The sequence below is a fragment of the Mytilus galloprovincialis genome, chromosome 10, assembly GCF_965363235.1.
Source record: "Mytilus galloprovincialis chromosome 10, xbMytGall1.hap1.1, whole genome shotgun sequence".
Lineage (NCBI taxonomy): Eukaryota > Metazoa > Mollusca > Bivalvia > Mytilida > Mytilidae > Mytilus > Mytilus galloprovincialis.
This window is the reverse complement of record NC_134847.1, coordinates 48,745,967-48,761,956: the sequence shown is the minus strand read 5'-3', so window position 1 is coordinate 48,761,956 and position 15,990 is coordinate 48,745,967. Positions and strand designations below refer to the sequence as shown.

The 15,990-nt window shown below is 30.8% G+C and overlaps 2 pseudogenes; both read left to right on the top strand.

Annotated features, from left to right (window-relative positions):
• Positions 1–9,303: 9,303 nt before the first annotated feature.
• LOC143049506 (uncharacterized) lies at positions 9,304–10,154 on the top strand (annotated as a pseudogene).
• A 2,038-nt stretch (positions 10,155–12,192) lies between these two features.
• On the top strand, positions 12,193–13,638 carry LOC143049504 (uncharacterized; annotated as a pseudogene).
• Positions 13,639–15,990: the final 2,352 nt, after the last annotated feature.

Sequence of the window (15,990 nt, the reverse complement as noted above, 5' to 3'; positions counted from 1 at the left end):
ACCTCAATAACTGCTTTGCCAAAAAACAGATTCTTTTTGCTGGTCAATTCATACTTGCTAATAACGTCACTGATTTTTCTCTACAGAAGAATAAAATGATGAAATGTTGGATTTTAAACTTCCAAATTTTAACAAAAATAAATTAGAAAACATCACAAGGTTATACAGTGATTATTATGATTATCAAATTGTAACTAATGCATTTAGCATGTTCAGGGATAGCATTTTAAAAAGTATTTGAGTTGAAAAAATATCATGAATAATGTTATTTGTTCTTTTAATATCTTTTAATGCATAGAAATTTCTATAATATACAAATTAATTATATAAGAGGATGGTGAATTATATAATTAGCTGGTTGTCAATTAAAAATTTAACATGATTTAATGGGTAGGTTGTAAGGTAAAAGTAAATAATGCATGTAAATTGAAATATTAAACATGTTAAAAGTAAAGATCTATACATCATTTTGTACATGGGACCAATGTATATAGTTTCCATTAATGCTGAATGCACTTTAATTCAAAGTGATTAACATGAAAAAAGAATAATATAGGGAAAAGAATTTCTCCTTGCATTAAGCCAAAAATATTTATAAAGTATTAAGAATTAAATCCATCAAATCTGAACTGTACTTTTATGAATATTACCATTTAAGTTAATGTGACACTACACTAATTTTTTTTGAAGGGATACTGTTTATAAGGTAAAAACCTGTCTTACTTGTACAAGGATATGGTGAAATGTTCCTCTTTTGAAGTAAGCCTTGTTGTCTGATGGCTTTTGTGTTAGGAAGTCCACACCTTCTGTCTGGGATGATGCATCTGTCTTAAGGGTATTGGCTTGACGAACACAAGGTGCACCTCTCTGTGAGTCCTTGCAGCACTCACATGAACAGTCTTTAACTGGGCACTCTATTGATGTATTTAGTCAGGTGTAAGTTGGTTGGTAACTATTTGGCATCACATACTGGTTAGGGGTCCACATACCCTGCTGATTACTCATGTTAGTGGTGAAAGTGGTGTTCATAGTAAAATTTTTTTGAAGTATTTTATTTTTATTTTAAATTTGTTTTTGAAGCCATTTTGATTAAACTAATTAAAATTTAATCAGGAAGCCTCATTCAAGTCATTGATCAGTTACAAATCATATGATTGGTGGTCCAATCATATTAGATTAACATTAACCAATCAGAATTATGCATATTTCAAATGTATTGTTTTAAATTTTGAAGTGTTAGTAGGTGATTAGTGTGATCGAAACCATAAAATGTAATTTGAGTTGTTTTTGTTTAATTAAGAATTTGAAAAGAAATAATAAGTGATGTAGACGATATGTGATGATTAAAGTGTGATGTTTAGACAGTACTTTATAATTTGTGTTGTTGTATCAACTTTGTCTTTGATGATGGACTTTGAAAAAGAAAACATTGGTGAGTAAATTCCTTTGATATTTTATTTGCTAATTAGATCTTTTACATTGATGCCTGTCATTGGTAATAATAAGCATCCTAATTATATCTTGTATTGTTTTTGACTTCTTTTATAATCTGTTGATACTTTAAATGAAAGAAATAAGATATTTAATGAGGTAGTACATTTAGTATGATCACTAGATGATGCTTCATTTTCAAAATTTGTGTATGTGGTGATGGGAATTTCCAAGATGGCTGACAAGTCAATATTATAAATATAAAAGTTTTGTCTTATTTTTTTATGGCTAATTAATTAGAACTCTGAGTCAGTCAACTCCAGTCTAAGGCAGCAACCATTTGATTTTCTGGGGGGGGGGGGGGGGGGGGGGGGAAGGGGGAAGGGGCTATGTTCTATTTTTTTCGCAACAAGTCAAAAACAATTTTTTTCTTTCAGTTTTAGCATTACATATAGTGGCAGCTGAGGATGAAACAAACATTTTTTTTTTCTCAGAATCAAAAACAAATTATTTTTTTCTCCAAAAACTGGAAACAAACTTTTTTTTCAAAAAAAAAACATAGCCCCCACCCCCCACCCCCCCCCCCCCCCACAGAAAATCAAATGGTTGCTGCCTAATGCCAGTGTTGAAAACAAAAATGTATTTGATAAAAAGAAAAGAAATATATAAACGGAATAAGTCATATGTTCATGCATAGATAAATTTATATAAAGTCTATACATGTATGAATAATTTATAAAGACAGATTAAACAGGAAATAAATCACAACGACAAGAGAAACTGGGCTCATACAACTTCACATTATTCATGTTATTGCAGCATGTACATGTACGTTATGCAAAGGTTTTTTTTTAAATTTTGCATGTCCTGATGGGAAAGAGAAACAGATTTAATTAAGGGTTAAAAATTGTTAAATTTCCAATTAGTTCACAACAATGAGACATACACAAATTGTCATAGATACAAACATGACAAATGCTGACATATTTTTGTCTGTCCCTTAGTGGACTTCAAAGTCACACCTTTGATACACTACAACACCAATTGCTTATCTTCATGTCAAGGGCTTTAGACCAGTTGACCACATCTTCTATATTGAGATATAACTTAAATAGTGGCACTGTTACATGTACGTTGTCATCGAAGGCGACTCTAAAGACATGTGTTTTTGACGTGTGTAGATGTTTAATATTATTATTTATACCGAAATTTTTCATGTTTTTTTATAGCAAGAAATCAGTAAATGTACAGTGTGAATATTCCTTTTATTTTCAAAAGTCATTAACTAAGAAGTGCAGTGAATCTGTTAATTAATTCATCCCAAAAAATAAATGTAATATGACTATCAAAGATTTGTATTTACTATACAAATCTTTGAATGTAGGGAGAATAAACTTGTAAGTATTTGGTTTATATATACATGTATATACTCTGTTAAAAATGTAAAACAATATATAGTTTAGTTTAAAACAGAAACCTAAATAAAAACAACTTTGAAACAACAATTTACAAAGTCACATTTATAAGTTAAATTTATAATAAGAAAAAATGAGGACGCAGTATAATTGTCAATAAGACAACTATTCACCAAAGTTTGAATGAGAAGGATGTAAGCAATTACATGTATCTAGTCTGCACGGTTATAGCCACTAGTCCGATGCCTCAGACTAGTAATATTTCATTCGGACTAGTAAGTTTTTGCAAAACTTTGTTGGGACCAATAAGAAAAATGTCAGAATATTGGTCTTCGGTCTGGTAGTTGAAAAAGTTTTTGGTGCAGACTATAGGAACTGACATGAACTGTACTGATTTCAACAATGAGAAAAACCCATACTGTGTGACCGTAGTGGTTTTGGTTTTTTTAAATTCATTTTATATTCTGTTATTAGAGAAAATTACATGTATTATTACACATACTTTCATGATTAAGTAATTATATAAATGTATTAAGAGGTAAAAGTTTGAAGATATTTCTGTTAATATATATTTAAATTATTGACATCAAATTATTTTTTGGTCTATGAAATTTGTGACTTAATTATGTGCTGTGACTATCTGTCTGTTTACGGTATGATATATAGAAGTTTTATTCAAGTGATGTACACGTACATGTACATGATGTACAGGAGATAAGCTACATTGTATTACTGAACCCAAATATGGGTCCCTTTTCCCAAAATCATGATTGCCCCAGCCCCTTACTTTTTAAAAACCCTACTAAGTATCCTGTTATTGGTTTCCTGTTTATTGTTTCAAAATAAAGTGCACTTTTGACATTTTTTGTGCTTAATAAATCTTAAACTTTGTTTATGATTAGGTAACAGTGTATTGCTATAAATGTTTATTTTTTTGACACTGTTTTAAAATAAAGCTGATCAAATTGGCAAGGCTGTTTAAAACAATTTTCCTTCATCAGGTTCATTTAAAATTTTTGAATATTTTACTCATACCAAGCTAAATTCATGTAGTATTTCATGTATTTACACCAACGCCAGCTGAAACAAATTTTACAAGAATGTTCAAAATCAAAAACAAGCACAAGCATTATGGCTCTCACTGAAATTGTACCATAAGCATGATAAGTTTTCATATCACAAAGGGAAGACTGGGATTGATTTTGGGGTAGTTGTCCCTATTTAAACATGCAGGAATACTTGGCAAAAGAGGGGCCAAAAACAAACATTTTTGTAGTTTCAAGACAATCTATTACTAATGTGTCCTTTAAGTGTATGGATCTCTCTAAAATTGTACTACATTTGTACAAGATTCCATGCTACAAAGGGGATCTCGAGGCTTGTATTTAGGTTGGTGGTAATAACAGTAAAAAAAGGGGGGGTCCACAATTTATTGGTGGGTTTATGTTTTTTATATGTATATTTTGAAAAGTTTAAAAGAAGAAATATTCAGCACAGTATTGCACAATTGATTTTTAAGATCTTTGACCACATTAATTTTGTGTCACAAACATATATCATTTAATTACAATCCAAATCAAGACAGTAAATGCAGTACAGGTATTTGAATCTTGAATATTTATGATGTATTGTGTCAGCTATGCATTTTATTGTTGGTGTTAACAAGGTTAACATGGTTGGGAACAGTGCCAGTGGCGGTTCCAGAACTCTTCATAAGGGGGAGGCACGCTTACTGACCCAAGGGTCATGTTTCAGTGATTCCTTATAATTATATAATAAAACAATCCCCCGCCCCACCTTGCATCAGCCTCTGTAGAAATATATAATAATTATTTAAAATATCACTTCAGAAATAGGTAATGCTAAACTTTTTTAATAACTGAAAGCATGTATATTTGAATATTGATTGCTATGAAAGTGACATAAGTATATATTTTTATCAATTTCTCAAAACTGAAAATTATTCTAGATTCAAATTTAAGTTCATGTACTTTATGTACTTCCGGTCTTGTTAAAAAAATCATTTGGCAAAGTCAGTGATTCTTCAAATGGACAGTCTGTGTAAAATGTATGAATACTGTATAGCTAAGAAACTTTATCATTCTGAAAGCATTTTTTTTAACTTTGGCCAGTTTAGCCATTTTGCTATATAACTCTTAGTCTATTGCCATTTTTTAAAATTTATTTCTAGTAAAGACATCCATCATGTCCATGGGAAAGTATTTTTTCATTCTTTAAAGCTGATGCTTTTGATCCACAGTTTAATTTTTTTATCGTGTGTAATCAGTTGAACATGGACATGATGAATTATCATCTCATGCAGTGAAATTTGAATAGGAAATACACAGGACTCTGATAGAAACAAGAATAAACAGGATGTCATCTTTACTGTGTATAAGCTTGTGGGTATAAGTTATTAAAATTATAACTAGATGAAAACTCAGACTTATTGAACTGAACCTTAATTTTTGATTGCTGAGAATAAAATTATTCTGTAGAATTTAAATTGATGTGTATATAAAGATTAGGATCTTTAAAATAAAATATAATTTTATATAAAATAGTTGTTCTAAAAGGATTTTGAATTATTTTCTTGTTATTACATGAATTCTATTTTAAGTTTAGAATATTGTTCATAAGCCTTGTTAATTGAGAATTTATTAAATTTTAATCATGTAAATGATATATTTCTAGGCACAATAAAGCCATTTAGGCAATATGCCTCTTTGACATTTTGTTTTCATAACAATTATTTTACCATTTTTGATATTTATTGAATACATTGTAATTACAAAGCTGACATATAAATAAGAGGTCTAGAAAAAAACAAAAAATATTTTAAAACTTATCATAAAACTGATTTTTGTCCTGTGACTTCTCCATGAGAAGTGAGCAAATAGTGTTACTTACAGCTTTTACATTAATGCTAGCAAAACAAATCTTTGCTTGGCTTGCTTGCTTTGTTTGTATTAATGTTTGCTCAAACATAGCAATTAAGATAGGCGGGCTGCAGCTCGTATACATCATACTTAAATCTTATTGGACGTTATCAAGTTATGTTTGAGGATAATGACACTAAACTTTAAGACATCACATGACAAATATTATTCTCAAATGAAAAAAGTAAAATCACAAAAATACTGAACTCAGAGGAAAATCAATTCGGAAAGTCCATAATCACATGGCAAAATCAAATAACAAAACGCATCAAAAATGAATGGACAAGAACTGTCATATTCCTGACTTGGTACAGGCATTTTCAAATGTAGAAAATGGTGGATTGAACCTGGTTTTATAGCTAGCTAAACCTCTCACTTGTATGACAGTCGCATCAAATTCCATTATATTGTCACCGATGCGTGAACAAATGCAACTGGGAAGGGCGAGGTTCTACCGAGCCCTTCCACAGTTTTGCGCCGAGTTAAAAAAAGTTTATATTTTTATGACATTGACCTATAAATATTGTTTTTATACGCAACTTTAACAAATACATTGATAGCTTTTTAAATAGTAACACAATTGTCAAACTTATTTTTATCCCTTAATGAACCCCTGGTTGTAGAGAAAGTGTTCCATGATGAAACTGACATTTCACAAAATATAGCTATGTTACTATATTTAGGAAATAACCACAACTAGTGCAGTAAAAAAATATGATGTGTGTGATTACAATAAGTGAGGGAATTCGATAAAGTGAAAAGGTCAAAGGCTGAACGTTTTTACCAATCTGGGAAAATTCAAATTGAAATAAGACGTGCAATTATATAGTCAAGAATTTTGATTATAACTTGTGCTTCATTTTAATAATTTTATGCACTTAAACTTTTGAAGACTGTAGTTAAAAAAAAAATTTTGAGGAAAAAAAAATTTGTAAAAAAAAAAAAAATTTGAGAAAAAATTTTTGGGGAAAACATTTTGAGGAAAACAAATTTTGAGGGAAAAAAATTGTGAAAAAAAATTTTGAGGGAAAAAATAAATTCAGTTTGGACTTTTTTTTTTCAAAATTTGAATATCGAAAAAGGAAAAAGGAAACAACTTGTGTCTGGTGAAGATTCTTTGATGTCCAGTCCGTTCTATCATCAATTCTCGCATCAATTACTGGTACCACGAATTCACTTCAATTTCTTGTTAATTTTATTTTCAAAAATATTTTTAGTATTTAGTGCTTTCAAAAATGTGTATTTATTTAAAATCAGACAAATATTCTCCACATAATCATTTTACCGAATTTGTTCTAATATGCTTAAAGTAAATATGTGAAGGAACTTTACCTCCCATTCATTACAGAGTGTGTATTGTTTTGGTAGTAATTTTCGATGTCATTCAGTGCCCGGGGCGCATCATATTCCAGTGTATACTATACACAAGCTGAAACTCCGCCCCTCTGTTGGTTGCAAATGTCAATCTTAATTCCAATGGTTGAGCAAACTTTTACACAAACAAAGCAAGCAAGCCAAACAAATAATTGTCTTGCTAGCATTAATGTAAAAGCTGTAATTATATGAAAATTAGAAATCTAAATTTCACCAGCAGTGAAGGGTACTACTTGTACTAGTGATTTAAATGTTGTATTCACTTGGTGAAGTAAATAATAATGTACTCATATATATATAGTAATTTTTTTAGGTTCATTTTTTCTTGTAAGGTTTGAATAATCTCCCCTTAATTACTTTATAATTTTTAATTTTTTTTACAATCCCTAAATCCAATCTTTCATCTCATGAATTCAACAAAAAAATTAAATTCAGAAAGAACAATAAAAAAATGCACAAAACTAATTGGTCAAGGCCTTCATATATATTGCCCTTTTGGGGCCTTGCAAATGGGCAGTGTTTTGAAGATAACAGACAAATGAGACTTTCATTGTCAATGAATTACACTTCAGGAAGATGGTAGTTCTAAATTAAAATCAATAGATTTGTTTTTTTTTCTGACTAAAATATAAAATACGAAAATGGCATTTAGTTTCCTAAAGAAATAAACAATTCCAGAGTAATCTCCCCGTATAATGCTAATTTTTAAAAGGAAAATTATAACAATCAATCAAAAATATGTGCTTGTAAAAATATTAAAATCTTATAAATTCATTCCTTTAAATGAAAAATCAGATTCTTTATCTAGATTCCTCAGCAAATTTTGCCATTTTTATTGTACATGTAAATCTTGACCATAAGGTTCTCTGTAATTTCCAATCCAAGATGAAAGAGACCTATACCACCTTAAACAAATAGGCAAGACATCTGCAAAGGGGTATACTAGCTATATAGTAACTAGGAAAATATTCGACTATAGGTCCTGTGTACAAACTCTCAGAATTGGAGCAACTAAAGTATTTAATTTGTTTTATAAAATTGGGTTTTCAATCTATAAAATTAGAATGGAAATGGGGAATGTGCCAAAAGACAACAACCCGACCATAGAGCAAAGAACAGCAGAAGGTCACCAACAGGTCTTATACATACATTGTACACAAGAAGTCATGTATATGAATAATATTACATGTACATAATTTGCTATTGTATGTATAAAACACTTCTTTCATTTAGATCTGTTAATGTACATGTATATACACAGGTTGTCATAGAATAAATGAAAACAACAACACATTCAAAATAATCTGGGGTTGCAAATATGTCAACAGGAAAAGGAATACAGTAAGTATAGATAATGTGCTAATGGGACAATTTATTAAGTACAAATGAATAAATCAACAAGTATTTAAAGTATAAAACATGTTTGTTTGTTCTGATAATGAGACCACGAATATTCAGATATGTTTAAAGTATACAAATACAATGCCTGATAAATATTGTTTTTCTTTTAGGTTCATGTTACAAGCAGTGCTTCTGTATGTTATGCAGAGGATCAAATGTCAATATAAAGACTTATTACGCACACAAGCAGAAGGTTTTTAAGTTTGATGAAAGCCAGATCATACCAGATATATTATTTGATGAAAATCTCTATCTCAAGGAAAACTTTAGCCAGAATTTATATGAAAGTTCAAGTGTTACATTAAAAACAATGGAATGTCTAAGTCAACTATGTCAAATGCTCTCCAGACAGAGAAGTCTCATTTGCCACAACCCAATTCTTTGCCTCCAACATTTTAAGAAGGTAAAAGTTTAAATTTGATAAAGCCATTATTAATTCCGTTACAAAAGTATGATGCCTGCATTAATAACTGCATTTTGTTCAGGTCGTGTGACAATGGAAATTATAGTGACTTAGCTTCTTGTCCTATCTGTCTAGAACCACGCAAAGTAAAAAATTCCAGTCAGAAAGTTTTTCATTATATGCCAATTGCACCGAGACTAAACAGATGGTTTGTTACGTCAAATATGTGTAAACTTCTTTACGCAAATAAAGTGTATTCAAATGGAAAGTTATGTGACTTTTAATACAGATAGCAATGTCTACAAAAACTGGTATACAGACCAAGGTGTAGTTGGTGATCATGAGGAACAACAAACTACCACTAGCACTCTTTAAAGATGGGGTTAACCCAAATAAACATTTATCAACACAAAAGTCTATGTGGCCACTCTTGTTAACATGGATAAACTTACCAAGTCAAATCCGTCAACTTCGTGGTCCAATGCTTTTAGTAGGTATAATACCAAGTGGAAGAAATGGATCAGAACTAAAGTCACTGGAACCCTACATAGATTTGCTGGTTGATGAAATACTTCAATTAACGGAATTCCCTACATACAACAGCTACCGCAAATCACCAGTAAAAGTGAAAGTTGCCCTTTTGCAATTTTTATGTGACATTCCTGCCTGGCAAAACTGTTACATATAAGTGGACATAGTGGATTAAGATCGTGTGGCTATTGCAAAGAAACTGGTATTTATTGTAAACATCTAAGTAAGACTATTCATTTGTCAAATAGACAGTTTCTTCCCGAAAACCATCCTTTGCGTAGTAGTAACTGCTTCTCAAATGGATCAGTGGAACTGAAAAAGTAGCCAGTCACATTCACCAATGAAGAAGAACGACATTTGAGAGAAATAGTTGACAATAAACCAAACAGAAATCAACAAAATAATTTTCAGAAGGCCACTGGACTGAAAGGAAAATACAGTATTATGAAGTTACCCTATCATGACAGAAACCAGCAGATGCAACCAGACGGAATGCATACCATAGCAGATTTCATAAGTCATGTAATGGACCTGCTGGTTGGGAAATCTGACACCAAAAAAGTTCGTCTCTGCGAAAAACATCACAAGCGGTTTCCACAGACATGGCAACAAGAGACAGCAGCAGAGCAGGTTGCAATTGAACCACCATCAAAGAAATGAAAAACTATGAGTAGCGATACTCTTCCACCAGCACCCTGGAGTTTATCAACTGATTCTGTGAAGGAAACAGACAGACGTGCAACATAATTATTTATTTAACATATTTTAAGAGACCAGTCGAGTCATCATACATGGTCTAAAACTATATATTATGAATTCTGTTTATGGAATATTATAACCATGATAACACTTCAAAGAAAAGTACAAAAATAGCCTGTTTGTTGACTAACATTGAACTCACTTATTATTGTGTTGACTGTGATACAAAGTTAGGCATTGACTTATTTTAATTAGGTTTTTTTCTTATTTTCATTTTTGTATATATATCATCATGATCATTTGTATATTTAATAGAATATGTTTCAATCTTTTTAAAAATAAAAAAAAAAAAAGATTTCAATCTGTATATGTTGTGGGCTCTTGAATAGACTGTTACAATATATTTTTATATAAATTGTAAGATTTTGTGAAAAAAATGTGTAAGGGATTATTTTTCCTTAAAACAGGTTTATTAAGATAAAAGGGAGATTACCCATAAATCTTGATCCAGATTGTAATTGTCTGTGAATAACATGAATATGGTGGTTAATAAAACGTAAATTATAAATTTCCTTCAAAATTATCCCAACAGTCAAGGTTTGTAAAACTTTAATTAGGAGTCTATCTATTGGGAAAACCTCATTGAAACTAATTAAAAAAAAATATTGCTTTGAGGAGGATTGTGTACCATAATGTTTGTTTTGGAGATTGTAAAGTAAAAAAAACCTGCTGTGCTTTTTTGAAGTTGAACTTTTGGCTTTATTTTTCTTTCCTTCTTTTCTGTCTTATGAATGATTTATCATGTTTATAGTCAGGGATTATTCATTGTAATTAATGTTGATAATTAGCAAGATTGTGTTGGTATGTACAAATGTATATATTGATAAAGATGACTATTTCATATTTTTATATCAACATTATCCTAATGTATAATAAACAATAGCACCAATGAGTCTTTGTTTATGTTATTATTTATGAACAGAATCAAAGATGCCAAGAATACCAATTCATGTAATTATGAACATTCCGTATTTGAACATAAAACAAGAACACCACTAAGTTTAAATTTAAAAATGCTGCCTTTTTATTGCTGTTACTGATGAAAAAATTGAGGTCAAGTTCAATAATGGCGATTTCACTTTTTCTATCAGGAGTTATGATTCTTAAAAGATGGTAAAGTTGTGTTTCCAGTCATGTTGTTGCAATTACTCATGAACTGTTCAACCAAAGCTTTTTATATTTTAATATTTTGTTACTGATGAAAAATGGAGGTCAAATTTGATAGGTGATTGGTGAGTAAATTCCTTTGATATTTTATTTGCTAATTAGATCTTTTACATTGATGCCTGTCATTTGTAATAATAAGCATCCTAATTATATCTTGTATTGTTTTTGACTTCTTTTATTATCTCTTGATACTTTAAATGAAAGAAATAAGATATTTAATGATGAAGTACATTTAGTATGATCACTAGATGATGCTTCATTTTCAAAATTTGTATATGTGGTGATGGGAATTTCCAAGATGGATGACAAGTCAATATTATAAATATAAAAGTTTTGTCTTATTTTTTATGGCTAATTAATTAGAACTCTGAGTCAGTCAACTCCAGTCTAATGCCAGTGTTGTAAACAAAAATGTATTTGATAAAAAGAAAAAAAAAATATCAAGTGAATAAGTCATATGTTTATGCATAGATCAATTTATATAAAGTCTATACATGTATGAACAATTTATAAAATCAGATTAATCAGGAAATAAATCACAACGACAAGAGAAACTGGGCTCATGCAACTTCACATTATTCATGTTATTGCAGCATGTACATGTACGTTATGCAAAGGTTTTTTTTTTAATTTTGCATGTCCTGATGGGAAAGAGAAACAGGTTTAATTAAGGGTTAAAAACTGTTAAATTTCCAATTAGTTCACAACAATGAGACATACACAAATTGTCATAGATACAAACATGACAAATGCCGACATATTTTTGTCAGCGATGTCAAATGCTCTCCAGACAGAGAAGTCTCATTTGCCACAACCCAATTCTTTACCTCCAACATTTAAAGAAGGTAAAAGTTTGATAAAGCCATTATTAATTCCGTTACAAAAGTATGATGCCTGCATTAATGACTGCATTTTGTTCAGGTCGTGTGACAATGGAAATTATAGTGACTTAGCGTCTTGTCCTATCTGTCAAGAACCACGCAAAGTAAAAAATTCCAGTCAGAAAGTTTTTCATTACATGCCAATTGCACCGAGACTAAACAGATAGTTTGTTACGTCAAATATGTGTAAACTTCTTTACGCAAATAAAGTGTATTCAAATGGAAAGTTATGTGACTTTACAGATAGCAATGTCTACAAAAACTGGTATACAGCCCAAGGTGTATTTGGTGATCATGAGGAACAACAAACTGTACCACTAGCACTCTTTAAAGATGGGGTTAACCCAAATAAACATTTATCAACACAAAAGTCTATGTGGCCACTCTTGTTAACATGGATAAACTTACCAGTTCAAATCCGTCAACTTCTTGGTCCAATGCTTTTAGTAAGGATAATACCAAGTGGAAGAAATGGATCAGAACTAAAGTCACTGGAACCCTACATAGATTTGCTGGTTGATGAAATACTTCAGTTAACGGAATTCCCTACATACAACAGCTACCGCAAAGCACCAGTAAAAGTGAAAGTTGTCCTTTTGCAATTTTTATGTGACATTCCTGCCTGACAAAACTGTTACATATAAGTGGACATAGTGGATTAAGATCGTGTGGCTATTGCAAAGAAACTGGTATTTATTGCAAACATCTTAAGTAAGACTATTCATTTTTCAAATAGACAGTTTCTTCCCGAAAACCATCCTTTGCGTAGTAGTAACCGCTTCTCAAATGGATCAGTGGAACTGAAAAAGTAGCCAGTCACATTCACCAATGAAGACGAACGACATTTGAGAGAAATATTTGACAATAAACCAAACAGAAATCAACAAAATAATTTTCAGAAGGCCACTGGACTGAAAGGAAAATACAGTATTATGAAGTTACCCTATCATGACAGAAACCAGCAGATGCAACCAGACGGAATGCATACCATAGCAGATTTCATAAGTCATGTAATGGACCTGCTGGTTGGGAAATCTGACACCAAAAAAGTTCGTCTCTGCGAAAAACATCACAAGCGGTTTCCACAGACATGGCAACAAGAGACAGCAGCAGAGCAGGTTGCAATTGAACCACCATCAAAAAAAAGAAAAACTATGAGTAGCGAGACTCTTACACCAGCACCCTGGAGTTTATCAACTGATTCTGTGAAGGAAGCAGACAGACGTGCAACAGCAATCGAATATCCAGCTGGTGTAGAAATCTCTCCAGGACTACATTTCACAAAACCATGGACATTACGGACTATGAATTCAAAATTACAGGTATGTACAGATTAAAAAAAAATGTTATGTTAAATTTGATTACATATAATCATGATAATTATTTATTTAACATATTTTAAGAGACCAGTCGAGTCATCATACATGGTCTAAAACTATATATTATGAATTCTGTTTATGGAATATTATAACCATGATAATACTTCAAAGAAAAGTACAAAAATAGCCTGTTTGTTGACTAACATTGCACTCACTTATTATTGTGTTGACTGTGATACAAAGTTATGCATTGCCTTATTTTAAGTAGGTTTTATCCTTATTTTAATTTTTATGCCCCACCTACGATAGTAGAGGGGCATTATGTTTTCTGGTCTGTGCGTCCGTTCGTTCGTTCGTCCGTCCGTCTGTTCGTTCGTTCGTCCGTTCGTTCGTCCGTCTGTCCCGCTTCAGGTTAAAGTTTTTGGTCAAGGTAGTTTTTGATGAAGTTGAAGTCCAATCAACTTGAAACTTAGTACACATGTTCCTTATGATATGATCTTTCTAATTTTAAAGCCAAATTAAACTTTTGACCCCAATTTCACGGTCCACTGAACATAGAAAATGAAAGTGCATGTTTCAGGTTAAAGTTTTTCAGGTTAAAGTTTTGGTCAAGGTAGTTTTTGATGAAGTTGAAGTCCAATCAACTTGAAACTTAGTACACATGTTCCTTATGATATGATCTTTCTAATTTTAAAGCCAAATTAAACTTTTGACCCCAATTTCACGGTCCACTGAACATAGAAAATGAAAGTGCATGTTTCAGGTTAAAGTTTTTGGTCAAGGTAGTTTTTGATGAAGTTGAAGTCCAATCAACTTGAAACTTAGTACACATGTTCCTTATGATATGATCTTTCTAATTTAATTCCAAATTATATTTTTTATCCAATTTCATGCTCCATTGAACATGGAAAATGATAGTGTGAGTGGGGCATCCGTGTACTTTGGACACATTCTTGTTGTATATATATCATCATAATCATGTGTATATTTAATAGAATATGTTTCAATCTTTTTAAAAATAAAAAAAAGATTTCAATCTGTATATGTTGTAGGCTCTTGAATAGATTGTTACAATATATTTTTATATAAATTGTAAGATTTTGTGAAAAAAATGTGTAAGGGATTATTTTTCCTTAAAACAGGTTTATTAAGATAAAAGGGAGATTACCCATAAATCTTGATCCAGATTGTAATTGTCTTTGAATAACATGAATATGGTGGTTAATAAAACGTAAATTATAAATTTCCTTCAAAATTATCCCAACAGTCAAGGTTTGTAAAACTTTAATTAGGAGTCTATCTATTGGGAAAACTTCATTGAAACTAATTTAAAAAAAACCTATTATATTGAGGGGGATTGTGTACTATAATGTTTGTTTTGGAGATTGTAAAGTAAAACAAAACTGCTGTGCTTTATTGAAGTTGAACTTTTTGCTTTTTTTTTCTTTCCTTCTTTTCTGTCTTATGAATGATTTATCATGTTTATAGTCATATCAGGGATGATTCCTTGTAATTAATTTTGATAATTAGCAAGATTGTGTTGGTATGTACAAATGTATATATTGAAAAAAAAGATGATTATTTCATATTTTTATATCTACATTATCCTAATGTATAATAAACAATAGCATCAATGAGTCTTTGTTTATGTTATTATTTATGAACAGAATTCAAAATGCCAAGAATACCAATTCATGTAATTATGAACATTCCGTATTTGAATATAAAACAAGAACACCACTAAGTTTAAATTTAAAAATGCTGCCTTTTTATTGCTGTTACTGATGAAAAAATTGAGGTCAAGTTCAATAATGGCGATTTCACTTTTTCTTTCAGGAGTTATGTTTCTTAAAAGATGGTTAAGTTGTGTTTCCAGTCAATAATCATGATATAGCAACTACTGCAGATACAGAAAGAAAAAAGGGGGCATTTGTATGCACCTGACACACCCAAAATTCAGTTGAAAATGGGTCAACTCACAATATTGATACAACGTACTTAACAACTAACAAAAAAATTATAACAAAATGTATGAAGATGCAAAGTACAGATCTGAAAGTGCTCACAGTAATCATGGTAACCGAATGCTAGTTCAAAGCATTTATCAACTTGAAAATATTTTTTTCATTACAAAACATCATCCATAACACAACCGAGGTATTTAGTGAATAAACATTCTAGGAAGACGTCACTGCGTGTAATTACAAAAATAAAACCCAATTTAAATCATATGCTGTACTTTGGATTGGAAAATGTAATCTGTTTTGATTTGAACATTTTCTAGTAGGCAGCAGAAGTTATTTGTCTTCAATGTTGCATAAATTTCAAATTTAAATTATTGTTTTTTTATGTTGCACATTTATTTTAGTA